Source organism: Mastigoproctus giganteus, chromosome 11, assembly GCF_048544385.1.
Source record: "Mastigoproctus giganteus isolate SK-2022 chromosome 11, ASM4854438v1, whole genome shotgun sequence".
In the NCBI taxonomy this organism is placed as follows: Eukaryota; Metazoa; Arthropoda; class Arachnida; order Uropygi; family Thelyphonidae; genus Mastigoproctus; species Mastigoproctus giganteus.
The window spans coordinates 51403968-51426536 of record NC_143585.1 but is presented as its reverse complement, the minus strand read 5'-3'; the positions used below and the strand labels follow the sequence as shown (position 1 = coordinate 51426536).

At 38.3% G+C, this 22569-nt stretch overlaps 1 protein-coding gene across 4 annotated transcripts in view; it reads right to left on the bottom strand.

Moving 5' to 3' along the window:
• LOC150078006 (teneurin-m-like) overlaps positions 1–20507 on the bottom strand; it is a 432793-nt gene extending 412286 nt beyond the window's left edge. For 2 of the 4 annotated variants that reach the window (XM_090384265.1, XM_090384268.1), the window contains exon 1: positions 20142–20507. The gene's annotated coding sequence lies outside the window, so the exon portion shown is untranslated. The remainder of the gene's footprint in view (positions 1–20141) is intronic. The other 2 variants (XM_090384267.1, XM_090384269.1) reach the window with 1 other exon arrangement.
• Between the last annotated feature and the right edge of the window lie 2062 nt (positions 20508–22569).

Below are 22569 nucleotides of genomic sequence, written 5' to 3'. Positions count from 1 at the left end.
TAGCTATTTTTTAAAATTCAAATATTCATAGCTCTGAATTGTTCAGATTCGGACACATCTTTATGTAAACTTTTTTTCATTGTTTTCCGGTTCCAAATTGATCCTCAAAGTAGAGCAAACATGTTGTTGTTATTATTACAAAGGAGCGCGATTAGCATAGTGGTTACGACGCCAGACCACCAATATCATGGACTAGAGTTCGAATCTCACCCCCCCCCCAAAAAAAAAAGAAAAAAAAAAAATCGCGAAAGCCACTTCATCAGACCATACCTCCCCAAAGGTGGCAGTGACGATCGAGGCAAACAGTGATGCAATCTGATATCGCCACCGATCACTGGATGCAAAAGCCAAAGACCTAGAAAAATGCAAGACCCATGGATTTCATCAAGGGCATCCAGTCGGAAGAAACTACCAGCTGAAGACCGGCGAGGAGATTGAAGCCATGATAGAAGGAGAGACATGTATCTGAGAATGATTCAGGTCCATCAGTTAGAATACAAGGAGATAAAGGCCCGCCTGACTGAGAAATACCACCTGAGACTGAAAAGCCTGCTAAAATAAAAGATGAATGGAGGAAACATGATCACAGCAATTAACACTTACACAGTCCTACCGCTAGCGTAGTACTTCGGGATCATAGATTGGAGGAACACGAGTTGGAGGAGATTATGGAAGCGAACTGGATAACATGACCAAGAGCTGCCAACATCACCCGAAGTCGGCCATCGAGAGACTGACTATAGCCCGTAAGGGAGGGAGGGGATTGACTGATCTCATTGAACAAGAGAAGAAGGCGATTAAGAACCTGCCGATTACTTTCAGGAAAACACCTCACCAATCTACAAGCCACAAGGAAGATAACAAATGGCACATTTGTGTGCCATTTGATATCTCAATTTGTTACCTCAATAAGGACAGCACACTCACACAGACAGAAGAAACAAAGACAGAAAGAAGGGCGAAGAAGATATTCCATGACTGACACTACAACGCCCTCTATGAAGAATACATAGACAAAATGACTTCCAACGTTTGGGTCACGAACGGAAGGCTCTTCCTCGAGTCTGAAGGATTCATGCTAGCTATCCAAGACCAGATAATCAACATCGGGAACTAAAATACATCGCCAAGGAACCTGGAGTGACCAATGAGAAATGTCGAAGATGCCACCTGGACCCAGAAACCATTCAGCGCATCACTGCATGATGTAAAAAGTAAAGTGTGAAGTGTATTCGTGTCTACCGGCACCAGGGATTTCCCCCATCTCCGCATTGCTTTCATTGTGGGTGTAACAGTTCACTGCAAAGGTCAACGATTTAAACGTGTATGGATTTTGTAAGTGTAGTGTTGTGTATCGTCGTTATTCTGGCAGCGTTTAGCCGCTAAGCCCCTGCCGGAGCCCAACGTTGCATCCACTTGACCTCGTGGAGGCAGACCAAGTACCCAGTAGTTGAATTTTTACTCTGGCAGGCCCTGCCACCTAATTTCCTGATATTTCAGTAGCTAAGGCTTATAAAAAAAAAAATTGTGGGGAACAATCGCTGAAAAGGTTTAAGCCGAAAGGGTTTTGCGTGCGCGGTTTGAATTTGGACATGTTTTAATTTTTGACATTGTGTGGGACTTGCGCTGGTGTATAGACAGAGTAGGGGGAACTGAAAACTTGGGGGAAAAGTCAGACGTATGGGGCCAATAGAGTAGGTGTCCCCAAAGGCAGTGGGGCAGGCCCATGCCCCACTAGGAGTTGAGAAACGGGGAGTGACAGGGGAGGGAGGAAACAGTAAACCATCTTCCCCCTGCCAGGGGAATGGAAATTAAATGAGAATAGTGCTAGAGCGTCCTATTAAGACCGCCGAATGCCGTACTGCAGTAGTTCCCGCATTTATGTCCAGTCCGGGTTTTTTGTCACTTGGTTTGTTTGCATGTACTCATCTTCGTCGGTTAGTTCCTGTGGCTGTGTCTGACCAGGTTCTTTGTCACTTTGCTATTTTCTTTGATCTTTGTAGGGTCCTGTTGGGTCCTTTGATCCGTTTGTGGTCTCATTTCGGTCGGGGTTGTCTTTTTCCATGCTCAATGTGGTTTTCTCTTGCTCTTTGCAGTCTTGTGGGGTGGTCGATTTTCTTCGAGTATGTAATTTACTTTCATTCATTGTGGATGGCAATTTCCGTTCTTCCGGCTGAAAGCTGCGTAGTCGTCTTTTGTGTCCAAGAGATGGTATTCTTGGTTTTTTGGTATGCATTGTATTTTAGTTATTAGCATGCATCTGTGTTCTTCATAGCACTCACAGTCATGCATTATATGATACCATGTTTCAGGCTCACCGCAGGTGCAAGTTAGCTCCTCCGTTATACCCAGCGTGTATAATTTTGCCTTGAATGGGCCTTGGCGCGTTAGTAATTATGCTGCATTTAATCCTGGAGTAAACCACAGAGGGACTTTGGATACGTCTTGGCAACCAGTGGTATGAATCTCTTCGTCACCTCACCTTTATTTGACGCTGTCCATCTGTCCTGCCACAGTTACAGCAGGTGAGCCACGATTCTATTCTTTTCTGCTTTGCGGTTGTTGTTTGGTTCTAGGGTGAGTCCATAGATTGTAGCGGGTGTTCCCTTAGACAGGTGATACATCAGCCCGCAGCGAGTCACATCCAGGTCCAGTGGGAGGACTCCTGTCAGGACCTGGAGGGCATGCGTGCTCACTGTTCTGCATGCACGAGAGATGATGAGCATAATGCTACGCTGGATTGTGTCCAGGTGTCTTTTATTTACTACTGTTCCTGCTCTTTTATACCATATCGGGGATCCGCAGGTAATGGCTGGGATGAAAATTGCTTTGTAGTACAGGGACATAGTTTTTCTGTTTAATCCGCAGTCCCTGCGTGAGACTTTTGCTATTAATGCTGCGTAATTCCTTAGTTTTTCTTTCAGGTGGATGATATGAGCGGTGAAGGATAAATTACTGTCGATTGTAATTGATAAGTATCGTATTTGTTTTGCAAGTTTGATGTTTGCTCCTGCTATCTTTATTTGAGGTGGTCGGTGGATGTCGAGCACCGCTTTCAGTAGAACAGAGTTCGTCTTCGTGGGTGAGATCTTTGCCCAGTCCTGTGACACCTATATTGCCTGGTTTGCATGAGACTCCAGGCCCGATCTGGAGTCCGCCTCCACCATTAGGACCACATCATCAACAAAGGCCTGGCAGTACACTTCGCCCAAGTCCTGAGCCAGGAAGTCGTCCAAGACAATGTTCCACAGGAGCGGCACCAGGACCGAGCCTTGGCGGAAACCCCTGCGAACCCATCTAGCCACTGTTTGTAAAGGTGTTACCACCTCAATTCTTCGGTCAGTTAGGTAGGATGCACTGCAGGATGCAGGGTGATCACTATACGGTACAAGGACTCTGCCATAATAACGGACAAGACGATTCCACACAACAGACCAGACATAACCCTCATCGCCAAGAAGAATATGGCTACGGACCCGATCGATATAGTGGTGCCCAACACTAGCAACCTCCAGAAAACATACGCGGAAAAGATCAGGAAATACTCGGAAAAAGACAGGAAGTTGAAGATATGTGGCGTATGGAACAACCATCCCAATTACTGTGTAAACCACTGGCATGGTGCCAAAGAGCCTCCATAAGAACCTAGCAGCAATAGGCTTGCAGAAAACACTTACATGGAACTCGAGAAGCCACGATCCTGAACACCTGTAGGATAGTAAGAGAGTTACTATCCTACAGGTAATCGGACACAACAAATCACCCCATGCACTTAGTACCAGTCCCCGTCACGCGGCGGAAAAATCCCACAAAGGAGCAAAAGTTTTTTTTTTTCTTTTTTTATAATAATAATATATTTTGTGTACTTTCAGGATCCATTTGGAACATGAAAACAATGAAAAAAGTTCACATAAAGATATTGAAGATTGCACTGAAGTATTTTAATTATTAAATAGATACTTAAGATTACGTGGAGTGGACAATAACAATTTCAAAATTGACGCTACCCCTCTACTATCGTTTTTGTATTATTGAAATCTATGGCACAGATCATGCGCATTAGTCTTCCATCAATGATGTGACACACGCTGAAGCCTGCTAAGAGAAAAAACACGGAAAATTACAATGGACCAAACAGAGATCAGCCAATGGTTCTTTTCAAACACGTCAAAAATACGAATTACGTCATTGCGCAGAGGGCGATCAAGGGCGGTTACAGATTTGCACTACGAATCAGTTGTCAGCTGCAGAGCGGTTAATGTGATCTTCAGTGCGGGCATCTGCTTTGGCTCACCCCAACACCAGACAAGTGAACGAGGCAGGTGGTCACTTTGATTTCCTCGAGGCCCAAAGAAGCACCATAAAATACACGAAAACGCGCCGAAGTCATTGAAAACGGCATAAACAAGAGCTTATAGTGAAGGTGCTGGTGATGGAAACTCCCAGAAGAAAGGACTCACTTTAGGTAATGAAATTAAGAGCACCTATTGGTGGGCCGTGAATATCGGCTTGTTTATAGAAGTGGCTATAAATGTTACGCCGGCACCAAGTTGACAATCCCACATCCTGGCTGAATCCCTTCTCCGAAAAATAAATCAACCCTTACATTTTACAGTCAGTTTGGTAAAATTCGTAAAATTTTACCAAACTGACTGTAAAATGACACCGATATTAAACGAATTAAACTCCCAAGTAGTTAAAGTTAAGAGACAACAACCCAACCTATCAGTTTTAAATTAATTAATCATCTGAGCTACTGAAATCAATTCGTTGTGTCTATTTTCCATCAAAATCACAACGAAAAATCTGTGACCATAGTTTCCTTAATTCCCAGAATTCCGTGATCCCCTGGTGTTGATTTATGGAACTTTCATTTCTGAAGAATTCTCGTCTGCATCTTTATCTCTGTTGATTAACCATTAGTACAGCAATACGTGGGAGTAGTTGCCAAATCAAACTGAACACGATGTTGGGAATCTTTGGATTCTATTCCACGAATATCAAAGCAACCAACGATAGATGATGTCATCATCATCATTACATAAATGACACCTACAATTCCCTGCCAAAAATATCCAGACGCACTTTAGTTTCACTTTGACGTCTCAACCATTTTATAGTTCTCTATTCCTCCTGGAAAACAGTGACCAGTTCAGATAAGGATGTGGGACGTATTGGTATGGCTCTCATCCGACGTAACAGCTAATCAAATGGGGATTCTGCGCGTACCATTTCACCATTTGTATATTATCTCTGCTCATGGTACCTCCTGCTCAAGGGAGTGAGCTTCTGTGGTATTCCTGTGCGTTGTTGGACAGTGGTGGTGGTATTATCGAGTTTCCATTTCATGATAGCATCATAGGAGGACGACTTTAGATGGTATAAGTTGTCGGAAATTGCGCGAATCGTCAAGCCAGCAATGTGACACGTGCAAATTACACTTCTGTCGAAATCAGTCTTACCGGTTTGTTTATCTGGGAAAGTCCAATGGACAATGAAAACAGTGTTGTCCGGATACTCTTAGGATGGTTTTATTCAATAAGAAATGAAGTCTAGAAGACAAAATAAAAATAATAGACAATGATTTCGAAAGATGTATATTTTCTGGAGTGTTATTGGAGGCAGGAAGTTGAATGTGAGCATTTAGAATCCCGAACAAAAACTTTTAATGGTCTATCTTTCGTTTTGTGGGAAAGCGACTGAGGGATTTACATTTTTCATGGGGAGTACGCGTTATTATTTAGGATGATCGTAAAAGGGAGCTTAATCTGCCCATTAAGAACTTTTATGAGACAGTCTGTGGCACGATTCGAAGAAGAATTAGCCGGAGTTTTGGAAGAAGTACGCTCAACTTGGAGCAATAAAGAAAAACAGAACAAAACTTTGTTGACTTAAAGGGTTACTTATTACTGGCAGTCTTAAACAGAAAAAAAAAAAAAAAAAGTAGATCAAACAAGAAAACGAAGCAAAAACACTCACATAAGAAGAGGGCCGCTGTTGGATTCCAGATAACAGGTTGCAGTAGCCGTTGTCATGGTTACGTAAGGAAGACGGACGTGAGAAAAGGGAGAAATCGTGGGGCGATAGCCTGCCTATTACCTGTAATTTTCCACCGATTATTCTTTGCCACTGCAAGGAAACCTCGCCATTTATTAGGAACAAAATATGGACAGTAGTGGGGTGTAGAATTACTTTCTTCGTTCTGCTGGCATACTAAGGAAAATTACTACGCTTAGACCGCGATAGCTGGCCAGAGTACAATGGAATGATCCGTGAACTTCATGAAAGAGACACACGTTAGAAGCGATTCGTAATAAGGATTAGCTGGATTTTTTAGCCTGTGCGTCTCCAGAGGTGGAGCTGACAATATTGATCTCATTTACCACAACCAAGCATGCAGAGAGATAGATGGACAGAAGGAGGAACGGAAGGGCAAGAGATTACCTCATATCAGCAATCTGTATATTTATAAAACAAACGATAAAAATCTGGACTAGTCTGTGATGCTGGTGAAGGCTCAAAGTCGGGAAGGAACGGCTGATTTAACGCGTGCAATGAGGAAAACGTCGGTGTCCAGATGTTCCAGACTTCGGACGTGGAGTGATTGTGAATGAATGATAGAGCAGAGATGTAACACAGTGGCCCAGATAACCACCGACGTACCTTTACAGCAAGACCAACATTCACATGCACTATGCGTCATACATTAGGTCATATAAGCTATGGCAGTCGACGGCCGTCACTATGTTCACTGCGAGATCCAAGAACACATCGGATGGATGAAACCATCTCGATGTGTTCTAGTGAGGTTTGTTGTTATTATTTTGCGGGTCACTGCATCTTATTTTCTCTTTTATATATATTTAATTTTAGGGGACGTGTATACAAAACGAAATTCTCAGAAGTGTATTACATTCTAGTAGTTTCTCTGTTTTCCATTATTTTCAGATATTTGAAGCTCTGGCTTGTGTCTCTTTAATAAACTTTTTTATATCCCTCTCCTGCCCTCGTGGGTAGCACAGTTAGTATGATAGTCGTGCCCTTCACCCCAGTTGGAAAATACGTGAGTTCGAATCCCGTCGATGATGTGAGGAATTTTTATGGCCTTTTCACAACGTGGCTGAGTTAGTCGATCTCATGTGAATGTATCATGGTTTTTCCTCCCGGAAACTCGGGATTTGCGTCCGGCAAACAGAAAATTGATACAAGGAGCAATATGGCCTTAGTTGCCGATGCTCCTAAAATCCAACGACAGCCTTCTCTCCTTCATAGAGAGAAGGCTGTCGTTGGATTTTATAGAGGATAATTTAGATATCATATACTTAGACTTTAGGAAACCTTTTGATACTGTTGCACATAGAAGACTACTGTACAAATCGCAACAGTACCGCATTAAGGGCAAATTGACCTTTTAACCATTGCTACAATGGTTAAAAGCTGTAGCGTACCTAGTGGGGGATGCAGGGAAAGCATTTGGTCCCCCTACAACATTTTTTCCTTAAATGGCGCCTAAGAAAGGGTACACAGTTTCTTGACAGGGAAAGAGACCATATTACAAAGAAACAATAAAAGCACCTATTTTGTCACCTTTGCTCCGCCTCAAGGAAAAACCAGGGTACTACACTGATTAAAAGGATGGTTGAGTGAGAGAAGACAGAGAGTGGTAATCAATGCACACTGCTCTTCGTGGACTAATGTTATTGGTGGAGTCCCCCGGGGTTCTGTGTTAGACCCAGTTTTGTTTTCTCTATTTATTAAGGATACTGATGAATGTATAAGGGGCTTAACGTCCAAGTTTGCAGATGATACAAAGGTTGGCAGGGTTGTTAATGACAGTAATGACAGTGTGCTACTGCAACAGGATCTAGAAAAGCTGGGCAGATGGGCTGAGCAGTGGCAACTGAAGTTTAACATTGACAAATGCAAAGTACTTTATATAGATAGCAGTAACCCAAGAGAAACGTACCAACTGTGTGGTACTACACCCAAGGTCAGCGGAAAATGAAAAAGACCTGGGGATAATTGTGCAGGCAGATATGAAGTTTTCTGAACAGTGCAGACAGGCTGCCCGAGCAGGTCATGGGTTCTTGTCAATGATATACAGGAATTTTGCTAGTGGGTATTAGGAGGTGCTTGTCCCTTTGTATAAGGCAATGGTCAGGCCACGCCTTGGGTACTGCGCACAGGTCTAGAGAGGTCATTTTGGGAAGGATGTAGACCTGCTAGAATGAGTACAGAGAAGGGCAACGAGATTGGTAAGAGATGCTCTTACGAAGAAAAGCTTAAGCTCTGCAAATTGCAGCGCCTGGAGACTGGGCACCTGCGAGGTGATCTGATTGAGGTGTATAAGGCCTTGAATGGATTGTCAACGCTGATGGGATTCTTCTGCTTGCTCAGATTACGAACCTGAGGGGGCATAAATTCAAATTGAGGAAAGACAATTGTAGAATAGATGTGCGGAAATTTGCCTTTAGCCAGCGGGGTGGTTAATTGCTGGAACAAACTTCCATCTGTCGTTGTAGAAGTTGATAGCTTAAATAAATTCAAGGAGGAAATGGACAAACGTTTGGCTGGAATGAATGTGTGAAATGTGATTTTTTTTTCCCTAGTGGTGTATAAGCTTGCTTTCTTGCATCATATGCCTCTATTAATGCTAATGCTAATTAAGAGAAAAACATGGACGAAGAAGAAAAAAGGAAAAAGATAAAAAGAAAGAAAGTGAGAAAAAAAATAAAGAAAATATGATAAAAGGGGAAATGATAAAAAAAATGGAAAAAGAGCGAAAGAGACAGAAAGATGAGACATAAAAACAGAAAGCAAAAAGTAAGAGAAAAAAAATTTTAAAAATGGAATATGAAAGAAAAAACAAAACAGGAGAGAGAGAGAGAGAGAGAGAGAGAGAGAGAGAGAGAGAGAGAGAGAGAGAGAGAGAGAGAGATCGGCAAAGTACAGCACGTAATGTTAAAATTATATATACTGTAATACTATTTGTACAAGGCATTATTAGATATATTGAAATTATGGCAAAGAACTGAATTAAAGATAAAAAAAAAAACAACAATTGTGTCCATCGTATTTTGAAAAGAATAAGTGGAAACTTTCCAAGAAAAGAACAGCAAAAAAAAAAAAAAAAAAAAACGCTGAACCAGAGAGAGGATGCGAAATGTAGAGAAAAAAAAAAAAAAAAACATCCTTCTCCGTGTGCTGTGTCCCTCTGGGGGCAGTGTAAAATCAGATAAGCCATATGCTATGCAAAGTAGCCTATACAAGATTCAACAGCTGCAAGTAGATGGCAAAATTCGGCCAATATACGAAGGGCTGTGTGTGTATTCCACGCGAAAAAATGCCATTTCGCTTCTTATAAAATATGTACGCTAGATGAGACGAGATGTGAGAAATTTCCAACTCCCCGAAAATACAAGTGGAACGAAAGAAGGCACAAGTTATCAAATTTTCAGCATTTGCACGTATTACGGAATCCAATGAAACAGTGCCATTCACTCAGCCAGCATTCACATTGTCTAAATGCCCTGCACCGTGCAAGCGTCTTTTATTTCCAAATAAGCGCCGTAGCTTAAAGGTTATAAGATAGTTAGGTTATCGATATTGTACATACAGTAGGGCACAAAAAAAATCGTCAGTTTTAACATAACGCAGTATTTAGATAGAAAAATCCACTGTATAAGAACATATTTTATATTATTTATTTATTTTAACAAACCATCTTACTTGTTTTAACTTAAACTATATTTATTGGATTCATAATCTCTTTCTAATTAAGAAAAAATCGTACGCTAATTGGAAAAAATCAAACTCCTATTTCAATCAGAAATTTAGCTTTTATTTTTATACTAAAAAAGTAAAAACTCTATCTGAATACTGTGGTGGCTGTCACTAGAGGGCGCTGCAGTGGTGAAAATCAAAATGGCGACCTTTACAGGTTAGGAATGAGCTCTCGATTTCTGACATCGTTGAATCCACCATTTGCAACAAATAAAATTACAAAGACGCTGTTTTTTTGAAAAAAATAAATATTAAACTATTTTTGAATTAAAAGGGCGAAAAATAGTACTGTCTTATCCACTCATATCTGTAAATTGAGCGATAGTATTAGATGCTGCAGTCACACATGACGAATTATGATTTCACAGGTGTTTAAACCCTATTATTAAACAGGGAGATGGAGTCCCCCAAAAGAACATATTAAAGCTGTCACAACCGAACCGAACAACCGACTCATATTAAGCGTGAAAAGAATTCCAATTTCAATGCTAATTGCGGTAAGAGAAGAGAATTTTTTGATTTTAATTGAATTCTTAAGATTCTCTTTGAAACCCAAAGGACATAAGATCCCTTTATAAAAGTATCCGCCTGCCTGAACAAAGATTTTACATCTGTTGAAATTAAATGAAATAATTTGCATAGAAATTGAAACCAAATACCATAAAGAGTGTATGCGAATAACGAAGTCATTTCAAATATCTGGTCAACATCACCCGTATGTAGAATCCTTTAAATATAAACATATTTTTCGATGGAATATTACTGTGGAATCTTTTCTCGGTGTGAATGTCAGAATGGACAGGTTAAAAGCAGTTATTTGGATGAAGTTACTTCTTCTAACCTGTCTTGTGACTGTGAGATTTTTCTTCTTCACCTTTTTATTCTAAGATGGAAGGAAGGTTTTCTTAGATCCTTCTGTGTGTAAAAAAAATGTCTGGTTGTCGCTTAGCTGCTACCTTTTACTAAAAGACAGGGAAGGGGATGAATAGGGTGGAATAAAAGATTTTTTTTTTATATTCCTGTGTTTGTACAAGGGTCTTCTATAGCGTTCTATCGACGGACAAAAAGGTATTCCGTGAGAACCCGGGCACACACAATATCAGCTACGTGTTCTTAATGCAACAATGTCTCTTCATCTGGGGTGTCGGAGCTGTATCGGTTATCGTTAGCGAAGATTTTTTTTCTTCTTTTTCTTTTGACAGTTTACCGAGGGTTTTTGCGTTCAGCAAAGTATTTATTTGAATCGCTTGGAAACATATTGGGTGACAGAATCCCTACATTTAGGCTTTCTTTTAAACTTATATTTCTTAGAAGACATTTGCAAACACCAAAATTCCAACAACGTAACAAACCCTACGAAAATAGGCAAAGTTTCCCACATTTGTATTTTAACTGTATTTTTATTATATATGTAATACAAAATAAATAGAGGAAGGTTTTTTAATAAATACAAGTTAATAATAAATAAATTTTAAAAATGCCAGGAAAATTTATTAAGAACATAATTTCATAGAAACTATCTTAATAATTTAAATACCATATTAATTTTTTCACACATTGTTCTACCTTTATTTATCAATTACATGACTCTTAAAATCAGTGCTGCCATCTACTTGTTGTGTGAACCTGGACTGAGCAGATTCGCAAGCTGAGGTAGCCAGAGCCCTGAATGGCTCATGAATGGTAAGTTCCAAGTTATGGCAACAAACTCATGGTTTGTGTTCCCCCCTTCCACGGGGAATAATAAAATTACATTATTATTGGGGATTGAGATCCAGCACTTCTCAATCCCCATTGGGGATTGAGAAGTGCTGGATTAACCTTGGTATTGTACTACTTTCAACAGACAGCTTTAACATCTTACAACTTTGAAAACTGATTTCGTATACCACATGTCAACTCAACATCGAACAACCATTTTAAGACTGTTTTATCTGCGCTTTGTCACTAGAGATCATCACCTGCTATCTAACAAGAGACCAATTGGTCTTGAAACAGTGTCTCATCTTTTAAAGAAATGGCCATTTAACTTTTTAGAGAGACCAAGTTTGAAAGTAGTACAATATCAACGTAACTCGTTGCAAAGGCAAGTTTGTGTTGCTGTGAGAATTTAGACCGGATTTTTACATAGTTTACATTTTGTAGAGAACAAGGAACGAACTTTGAAAAAGTAGTGATTGTTGGCCATTCTCTATTCTTCAGAGAGCTATAAATGTCACGAACAATTAGTATAATGGCTTTAAAAAATTAAAGAAAACAGACTTTAAAATCAGCAATCTAACGCTAGCGCTACAAGAATGATATTTCCAACTTAGAAGTGTTTCTATTTGAAGTCGCTGAGTGCTTTACGCTTCGCTGAAGCTGTAAGAAACGCTTCTTTTAAGCGAAGAAAAACAGAATATCAAGGTTCCGTTGTACTGCTCCTTACACCTTTGAAATTGTTTTAATCTCTCTCTCTTTCTTATAATCGAGAAGACAAGATTCTTTATCCGGGCTCCATTTCAAAGCCTTTCTTCTCTCCAAACATCCTCTATTTGAAGAAAATTGGCGGAAATCTAAGGGGAAATCGAGTCCTCATTATAATCTTAAAGTGCGCTATTTGTTATCCTAGTAACAAAATGAGGCACGACAAGATGCGATAGATTGGTAGGTCACCTATTGGGATTCAACTCATTTTTTTTTTTTTTCTTTCTAAAGTACAATGTTGTTGACTGTTTATTTACACGCTTAGTTTATAGTTTCCGGGTGGAGAACGCTGAATTTGGAGCGAAGCCCCAGTGACAAATCCCGCTTCAATAATGTCGTACACAAGAAAACTAAGTGAGAGAAAGAAGAAGAAAGAAAAACTAGAAAAAAAGATAAAAACTCAATCGTTTGTTCACACAATTGGCAATGCGCTGCACGTAGAATATTGTTCGGGACAGAAAACGAGTTTATCCATTTGAGGAGCATTATCATTACTTTAAACAGTATAAGTTCTACCAAGAAGCAATCTTAAACTGTTTCTTCTCCTTTCAATCCTTCTATCCAAAGCATTATATACACAAATGGTTATAAATTAGGCAAATTAGGCAATTTGTAAAAAGAATTGGGAGAAACATTTTGCCATTGGTGTAATTGCGATTGGGAGCTGCAATTTTAAAAAAACTGCAACCTCCAAATGTGTCTTTAAAATAAAAAAAAGGGAAATAAATCATCGCTCAAACTGTATTTTAATTAAAGATGAAATGTCAGATGTAGCAACAGGCGGGCAAAATATAAGAAATCGACATAAAATAGAGTTGGAGACAAAGGCGCTTGGTAATTCCAGTTGAAATCTGCAATACCACAGCGCGTGCATCTATTTTTAATGACATTTCTTTGTATTGTTGAGAATCAATTGTTAACATTTTTCATTCTTGTTTATCGATGACTAAAGATAGTATCTGCTTTTTTAACAATTCGTGCGAATCAATTGGTAACATTTTTCATTGTTGGCTATCGATGACTAAAGATGGTGTCTGCATTTTTTTTAGCAATTGTTGCGAATCAACTGTTAACCTTTTTCATTCTTGTTTAACGATGACTAACGATAGCGTCTGCTTTTTTTCTCAATAAATGTTTCGAATCAATTAACATTTTTCATTCTTGTTTATCGAGACTAAAGATGGTCAATTGTTGCGAATCAGTTGTTAACAATTTTCATTCTTGTGTATCATGACTAAAGATGGCCAATTGTTGCGAATCAATTGTTAACAGTTTTTATTATTCTTGTTTATCGATAACTAAAGATTGGGTCTCTCTTTTTTTTTTTTTTTTTTTTTCAACCATTGTTGTGAATCAATCGTTAACATTTTTCATTCTTGTTTATCGGTGAATAAGGATGGCGTCTGCATTTTTTCTCGACAATTGTTGGGAAACAATTAACAGTTTTCATTCTTGTTTATCGATAACTGAAGATGGCTAATTGTTGCGAATCAATTTTTAACAATTTTCATTCTTGTTTATTGATAACGAAAGATTGGATATGTGATTTTTCAACAATTTGTTGCGAATCAATTGTTAACCTTTTTCATTGTTGTTTATCGATGACTAAAGAGAGCATCTGCCTTTTTTTCTCAACAATTGTTGCGAATCAATTGTTAACATTTTTCATTTTTGTATATCGATGGCTAAAGATGGTCAATTGTTGCGAATCAATTGTTAACAGTTTTAATTCTTGTTTATTGATGACTAAAAGGCGTCTGCTTTTTTTAAACAATATATTCCATAATTGCATCAATTGGTGTTAAAAAAAGCAATGACTGACAGAAATTTTGATATTGCAAACTGCACAAAAAAAAAAAAAAAAAAGAAAAGAAAAAGGAAATAAGTCAATAAGACATGTCTACTGCACGAAGTAATTTTATTTAAAGCTAACCGAAAATAAACTTACTACGCAAAATATTCCAAACTTTGTAGAAATTATGATAAACTACACTTTATCTCGTTTGTCTGTTGTTACTTATAAATACAAAGAATATTAATTAATGCTGTCTAGATGAATTCCGACTTTTATAAATGCTCCAAAAGAATCGATGGCACGAAAAACAAATTTCAGTCAAATAAAAATGTAATCCGCACTTTTGAAGGATTAAGGAAAACGCAAAAAAAAAAAAAAAAGAAAAAAAAAGAAAGATATACTTTGTCTAGAACGATACATGCGCTTGGATTTTTAAGAAGTGATTTATGGGCCAATAGAAAATCGTTATCTGAAGAGAATCAGCTGCTGCTATTTGCATAACAATGCATCGTCTGCTCAAAAAAAAAAAAAAGAAGCTTTTAAAAACCCATCTATTAAAGGTTTAAAAGTTAAAGTACTGCATAGTTACGCAGTCATCAAATATCTCAGACAATTGTACCCTCCCTATAACTCTCTGTTTAATTGTACCCTTTGCAAAATCGGGGTTCTTTTGCTATACTGTGCCAGATCAAGCGCGAGGGTATTCTAGCGACATCCATAATTAAAGAGACTGCCAGGAGTATAGAGAAAGCGGGAAGGAAACACGTGAGGGAGAAATAGGGGGGAGGGGGGTTCAGCTGATTAATGTTGCATTTAGTTTAGTTATAACGGCTTTGTCTTCAGCCTGATCGTACACTAATTTAATTATGGGGTGAGAGATGCACTGTATAATTAAAGCCGACATGTTCGATGAGCATCTAGAGGCGGGTATTGGCTACCGTTACAGCATGTTATTACATGTTCTTGGCGCTGTCACATTTTACTGTGTGGGGGGATTATAATTTCGTTTTGTTCGAAATGTGTCCACTCAGTGGCTCTACTGCGCATACAACAGAAATGGGTATTTCCCTTTTGTGCCACACAACAATGCGAGCCAACTGCTGCATATTGTTGTCTGACGTAATGCGATATGTGCGCGCGCTGTTATTGTTGAAATGAACGGATATTTTTAATGAGGAGTAATATGGACTCTTCTGTTTATTTGACGCTGGTCATAAATAGTCCATTTAATCGCTAACGAAGAACAGACAGGTCGATGTGGTCTAATGAAAAGGAATGTAATGAAAATTGGCAATTGTTAAGCGTTATGTTTATCAAAGTTTGGACAGAGATGGTGTTATGAGTCAACAGCTTTTTTTTTTTTTTTTTTTTCTTTTTAAATATGGAATAGTAAGTTAGGGGATAACTTCTCGGGTTAGTTTCGAACTTCATTTCAAGAAGCTAATTACAAGGACGTACAGTATTACAAAGTATTAAATAATGTCATATTAACCGAGGACGAGGACATTTCCATCTCAGCTGGATGTCTGTGAAACAATAAAAAGGTAATGATTCTTCACTACTTAATGGAGCCTGCACAGTACGACAGCTTTTGATGGGATGTTGTAGTTCACTTTAAATGCAAATGTGGTAAAGAAAACTTTTCAAGAGCTGTTTGTTTTTCTTAGGGGAAAGTCATTAAGAAAGTTCGTATATTATCCAAGGGAAAAAAAAAGTTGATATTCTACAGCAGAATTCAAAGAATTAAAGTACGAAGAAGAAAAAAAAAATTGTCAGTTTCAGATCACGTGACTATTGCAATATTTTTTTTTTTTTTTATATAGATGCATTATGAAGTGGTTTTCTAAGTATGGATCTTAAATATTCCGCATTTTCGTCCAGCATTTCGTCAACAGCGCCCTCTGGTGATGCCTTTAACTAGATGTCGCCGTTGTCGATCAGAGTACCTGTCTTATCCTGATGATTCGAAGAATTTTATGGCATCTAAAGAATTTCTATACTCCATAATCATCAACTCCAAAAAAAGAAGAAGACAACTGCTGGATTTCTATTGGTCCAATTTTAATGAATGTTGAAACCAGTCCGTTGGGACTCGAATTGTTACATGGGGACGGACAGACAGATATAGTGAACTCAACGAACGAATGTAACCTATAAACGAATAAATATCTATTAACAATTACCATTTAAATAAGCAAAACTTTTTTTTTTCGTAGATAATTTTATATTTGTATCTCTTTTTATTCTATTTGGTGTATTATTTGTCTGGTGAATATTTCTTACGGTTTCAAAAACTTAAAATACTATTATTTTCTATTTTATTTTTCATAAAAGAAGTATAGACATTAACTATAAATTCCTATTTACTACTATATTAAATTTCTAACACGTTAAAGTTCAGAACTTAATATCAGACCGTTGTGACAGAGATTCACCTTTCCATCCGAGGTAAACTATCGGCGTTCAATAACCTTCTGAACCCCTTGTAATGCAATATCAGTAGGTGTGCGCCCTGAATAACACAAAACGTTCGTCAGATGATCCGTGACAAGCGAAGCCATCTTTGTTCCGAAAGTGTTCTGAGAGACAGAGAAAGGTAACAATAACTGGAACCTTCTATCCAGAAACCGGAGACTTATTTTCTTATAACCGTGCGCCTCCCTGAGCAGGGCTTTTGTAGCATCCCTGATGTTTGCTACATGATATGGATTATTTCGAACGATTTCCGTTTGGAGCACAAAAAGAGAAACTGAGTTACATGGATGACTTGTAGCTTACTACGTAGAGGTCGATAGGATGCTGGAGGAAAGAGAGAGAGCTAAACACCCATACTGCCTGTTATGACAGACGATCTTTCATTTTCTCACTACACACGTTCATCCAGAATTGGCGGATTACAACCGGGCAAAGCTAAACCTCTAACAAATACGTCCAATGTTGTTGTTGAGGACCCAGAGAATTTTAAGTTGTAAAAAACAAGGTAGTCTTTGATAAATATCGATTACGAGGCGCAGGTTGTAACCATTTCGCTTTGTTTTCCCTCCCACAGGTGGTAGTCTGTAATTCATTTTGATTGTACGAAAAGAGAAATCGTCAACACGCCTTATAAAGAAGAGGAACAATTACTGTAAGGTAATAAATAATACGTCAGTAGTTCGCACATGTAGCTTCTACGTTCAAGGTTATCCATCCAGATATTTTTATAAACTGTGAAGAAATCAAGCAGCTTCAATAACTTTTTAATCCGATATTAGACAAAACAGTTATGAAAAGATTGGTTGTAAATTTGTACCTTACCGGTAGATGTCGCTCTAGTAATGAACCCAAATTCTGCAGGTTCTAAAGAGAAATTTTCCCAAAATTGTCACTCGAAGAAGTCCAAGAAATTTTCATAAAGTTAATTCATCTATACAGTCTTTAATCTACATCTCGCGTATTTCCATTTTAAATACTATGTTGTGTAGATTTTGCAAACACATTTGAAAATTCTTATTAACTTTTGAAGAGACGAGAAATTAATTAAAAATTAGCTGACGACGGCAAGTTCCGTAATACACGAAATTGCGCACGTGCACTGTAAGACGAACTTTGTCAAGCGACGTGCGAAGCAGGCTTTCAATGGTCCCTTTGCATTTATGCAATTATGGTTCCTGACAATTTGTGCAAACGAACATATAGCTTTTAAAATTATATGCATAGTATAATGTATACAATAAGCTATACATATCTTAAAAGGGATATTAGGGGACTGCTTTCCCCAATTTTAGTTTTTAATGGAATTATAAATGCCATTTTTGAAGAAGAGTGTCCATGGAAAGCAGAAATATCTGTAGAAATTCAGCTCACAAACTCACTCCAATCCCTATCACACAGGCAGTCATTTTCTGAAAGTCTGTGTTAGGAAGTAAAGTGAGTTTGTGAGAGAAAGATCATTAATGAATCTTTTTTTCTATTTCTCGCTAGAGTCAGAGCCATAGCTGGACCCATCTTTCTTTTTTACGCTCTCTAATCAGATGATCTAATATTATGACCCTATAGATTCGAAAGAATATTCCATGGTGAAGCAATTCTCCCCTCTCCCCCTCCACAAATACATTTAAAGCATCCCGACTGTTCAGGACCCCTAAAAGACTACTGGCACTTGTTTACAGTCTGGGAAGGAATGAATAGTGAAATATTTGTCTATATACCCATAAGTTATACTGTAGTCTATTATTAAAGAGAAGCAAATGCCAATCATCGTATAGTTGATAAGTTATATTCCAAACTGGAAAATATTGAGCAGTGAAAAACGTTTAACAATAACACAGTAACACTATCACATTACTTTAAGACATTTAAAGCTTATTATATTCATGTGATATTTATATAGGCATACCAGAAAGTTAGAAAAAGGGAGTTTTACAGCTTTTAGTTAATATACAGATAATAATATTTATTATTTAATCTCGATCGATTACGAATTACATATTTTCGTGGGTTTCCCTGTTGGCATAAAATTCTGAATGAAGAATGAGCATACGATTTGTTCTTTTGCCTTTTTTTCTTTGTTAAATTATAAAAATAGTATTATTCCATCATAAATATCACCCACCATAATTAAAATAATCCTCTCTACTTTTGTTGAAATCAAACTTCTAACCAATTCAAAAATATTGAAGGAAACATTCTCAAAATAAATCCAACCATTCCCTTTGAAAATTATAAAAATTGTGGAAAAAAAGGCATCTTATTTTAATTATAATTCGCCTGTTATGGCCTAAAGGAGTCTGGAAAATAAAATAAAAAGTTAAACACTATCCCCCAATACAATATGGTATTGTGTAATAAGTTCACAAATGCTGTATCGCTGAGGTATATCCAATAAAATATTTTTCCAAACTTTTGCATATGCAGTATATATATTAACTCAATTCACTCAACTATGGAAAAACAATAGTACAATGGGAAGAATGAAAAAAGTACAAATATGACAGAGACCACTTCGATTCTATATATTTTAAACTGTTAGGTGTTTTAAAAATACTCACTATAAATAAGCATTTAAATAAAAGTACTATTTAAATAAAATACTAACAAATGTAGAATATTTAATGACTTTTAATTATAAATAAATAAGATTAAATAATTAATAAAAAATAGCTAAAATACTTTAATTAGATAAGACATTTATTTAACCGGAAACGTAATTTTTTAACCGGAAACGCATGCTTCAGTTATAAGACATTTATAGTTTACATAACCTAAACAATAAATTTTTATAAGTAGAAAGCAACGTTAATAAATTTTAATGTATAATAATTACCAAACATATTTCCAAACACCAGTCAACAAATAACTGAAATCAGTGCTCCCGATTCTATTATCGTCTTAATAAATTGTACGTTTACACTTTTATTGTAATTTAAATAACGTATTTTCTGTAGTAGTGGATATATCGATAAAAAATCGATACCATATCGATAAAAAAAATGTCCATATGGAAACCAAGTTAATCACTATGTGACCATAGCACTGTTTCAAGTAGTAGACAGACCAAGTTTTCTAAATCTGTTAAACGTAATGCTTAAAAAAAAAAAAGAAAAAAGATATATGGTTGTTCCAGAAGAAATATTAAATTTTAAAACAAGACACGCAAGATGCGCTAGAACTAAAAATAACCGAGGCTTTCTCATATAAGGTCATTTTTCGAAACGCATTTCTAAGTGCAGTGACCGCTCTTCGCTGGCACACACACTTCTTTAAACTCCCGTTATTTTAAAACCATTTATGAACAGATTAGAAGGATAATCTCCTCTTACAAAATCATCACTTATCCTATTTCGCAGCCTCCTTTCAATTCAAAACGATGGTGGAATGCCGAAGTCGTTAACCCTTGCGCGAGCCCCAAAATAGCAACCCCCCCCCCTCCCGAAACGTATCCACGTCGAAGTTTGCACAAAATGACGGAAGTTTAATGATTATTAGGGGAAAATACGAAACCCTCCCAGCATCCCATTGTCATGGTAACGACATATGATGCCTTGGATCAAGTAGCCCATCACAACCGTACCTTTCGCATTCTTCCCACGTAACTCTTATAGCAACAAAGTCTTACCTTTCAGTAGCTGCTGTAGGGGACACAACGAAGCGTCTTTGACCTGTGTCAATGCATCTTTTTACGCACCCAACGTGCTACGGCAAGTCAACACACTCCATATGTCCATATGCTTAAGTCAACTGTTCGCTGATGGAATATCAGCCACGTTCCGCACCTTATAGAAATCGATGGCCGGAGACGGATGTCTCCAGAATCGTCACACACACACTCACACACACACACCCGCACACACACACAACACGGTAACCTTTAAGAGGGGGAGGGAGGAAGGGGGACGATGGAACGCTTCAGATCCTTTTGCCGACTTTATCTTCCCGCCGCTCTTCCGACGTCTGCGGCAAGGCCCTGTTCCGTAGCTGATCGCTGTCAGCTGCGGGGATGATACGAGCAAGCCTCCCGCAACTGCGTTCTCCTGGTGTCGACCACTTCTCTGCCTGTGAGTGATTGAGTTCTTAGTCGTGCTGTCCTCGCTCTATCCCTGGGCACCACCCATAGTGGGCTCGGAGAGCGGTCGACTTTCGCAACGCAGGGAGGATGCGGAGAATGTAAGAAGAAGGAGTACGGAGGTTGAGAGCGAGGAAGAGTGATGCGATTTTTCCGTTGGAGAGCTAGAAATTGAGGAGTGTTGTTGGAAAGTGAAGGAAATGCGTGTTGTGAGTGACGGAAACACAGACTTTACTTTCTGGGGGAAGGCAAAAGTCCTTAAGTTGTAGTACGTGTGGGTCTCCACTGCTGGACACTTGTAGTGCGTTTTTACAGTAAAAGATTGTTTTGTTTAACTTTTAAATAAAATTTCTTTAAAAATGTTTGATTTCATCGGAGTTTGGGACTCGTAATTACAAGAGTTTGAGTTAATTCGGGAATACATCAGTGTTGTTAAGTAATAATTAAGTTAGGCTTTTCCATTTTTTTTTTGTATTGATTGCCTTAGAATTTCTTTCAAGTTAAAAACTCATTTACAATTCAGATGTCACGTGCTAATAACAGTTAACATAAACTACGTGGATGTCATTGACCACTGATCACCAGATGGCGATACAAGCATTCATTTATTATGTTGTGGTTTTTCAAAAATATTTCAAAAGTTCCATCGTTGATAAAATCCAAAGTGAGAAAGACACAGCCAAGAAAAAAATTGTTATATAAACTGAGTGGCCACTTTATTAGGTACACTACCTAATAGGCCCTCATAGGCCCACCTCTAAGAGACCCTTTGAACAGTCTGGATTCGTTGTGACATGCACTCAACGAAATGTTGAAAGCGTACCATAGAGATGCTAGCCCACATTGACCCAACTGCTTCTCACAGTTGTTGAAAATTGGATCGTTGCAAATCTCAACTCGGTAGAGTTCGTTCCACCTCATTCCACAGAGGTGCTCAATTGGACTGGGATCTGGTGAATGGAGACACTTCCGGAATAGGTTGGATTCACTCTCGTGTTCCTGGAACTAGTTCTGTTCAATTAAATAGAAGAGGAACGTTATGTGGTTCATTCCCATCTTATGGGAATGGACTACACTAGGCGACTTTAATCTGCCACATGAAAGATTATATTTTCAATAAAGATTAATTTTATGAAAATATTGCAAATAAATTGAATGTATACGTCAATACAAAAGTTTAAACAATTTGGCAACGTTTCGATACGTCGCTCATTCTTGTCATTAGGCCAGTTGGACTGACTCCTGGATTGCCGCTAAATGGACTACTGGACTACTAATGGACTACTTTATTCGTTTTCAATAAAGCAACTTAATCTTGCAAGTGGTAGCTTAGTGTCTCATACCTTACTTCATTCCAAGTTCTGTACAACTGTGCCATTTATGGTATGGCGCATTATCTCGTTTGAAGAAACTAATCGTAGATGGATGCACTGCAGACATGAAGGGATGCACCTGATTGGAAATTTCAAGATGGCCTGAGGTGTTACATGTTGCTTGATCCACCTGTATGAAGGGGGCCAATGTGCACCACGAAAACGCTCCCCATACTGTTTAACTACCACCACTACTCTGCATTGTGACGCCTTGCAAGAAGGCTCCGTGAACTCCTGGAATAATCCTGCCATCAGCGTGAAACGAATTCACCAGATAAGGAACGTGTTCCCAATCCTCCACTGTTCACAACTGGTGTTCCTCATACCGCTGTAGCTGTATATTTTCTTTTTTTTAGTAGAGGTCATCGGCTGAGATACCTCATCTCTTTTCAGGAATGTGAGATCTCTCAGCGAATTGCGTGTCCTGGATGTCTCTTTATTTACCACTGTTGAACTGTGCTGTTATTTGACTGACTGTAGCTTTCTGTTGCTGTACACTGATCTTCTCAAACTCCGTTGGCCTCTCGCATCAATAAGGTTTTTCTGACCACTGGGTCGCCATTAGCTGGATGTTAATTGGTACCGGACCAATCTTGATACACCCGAAA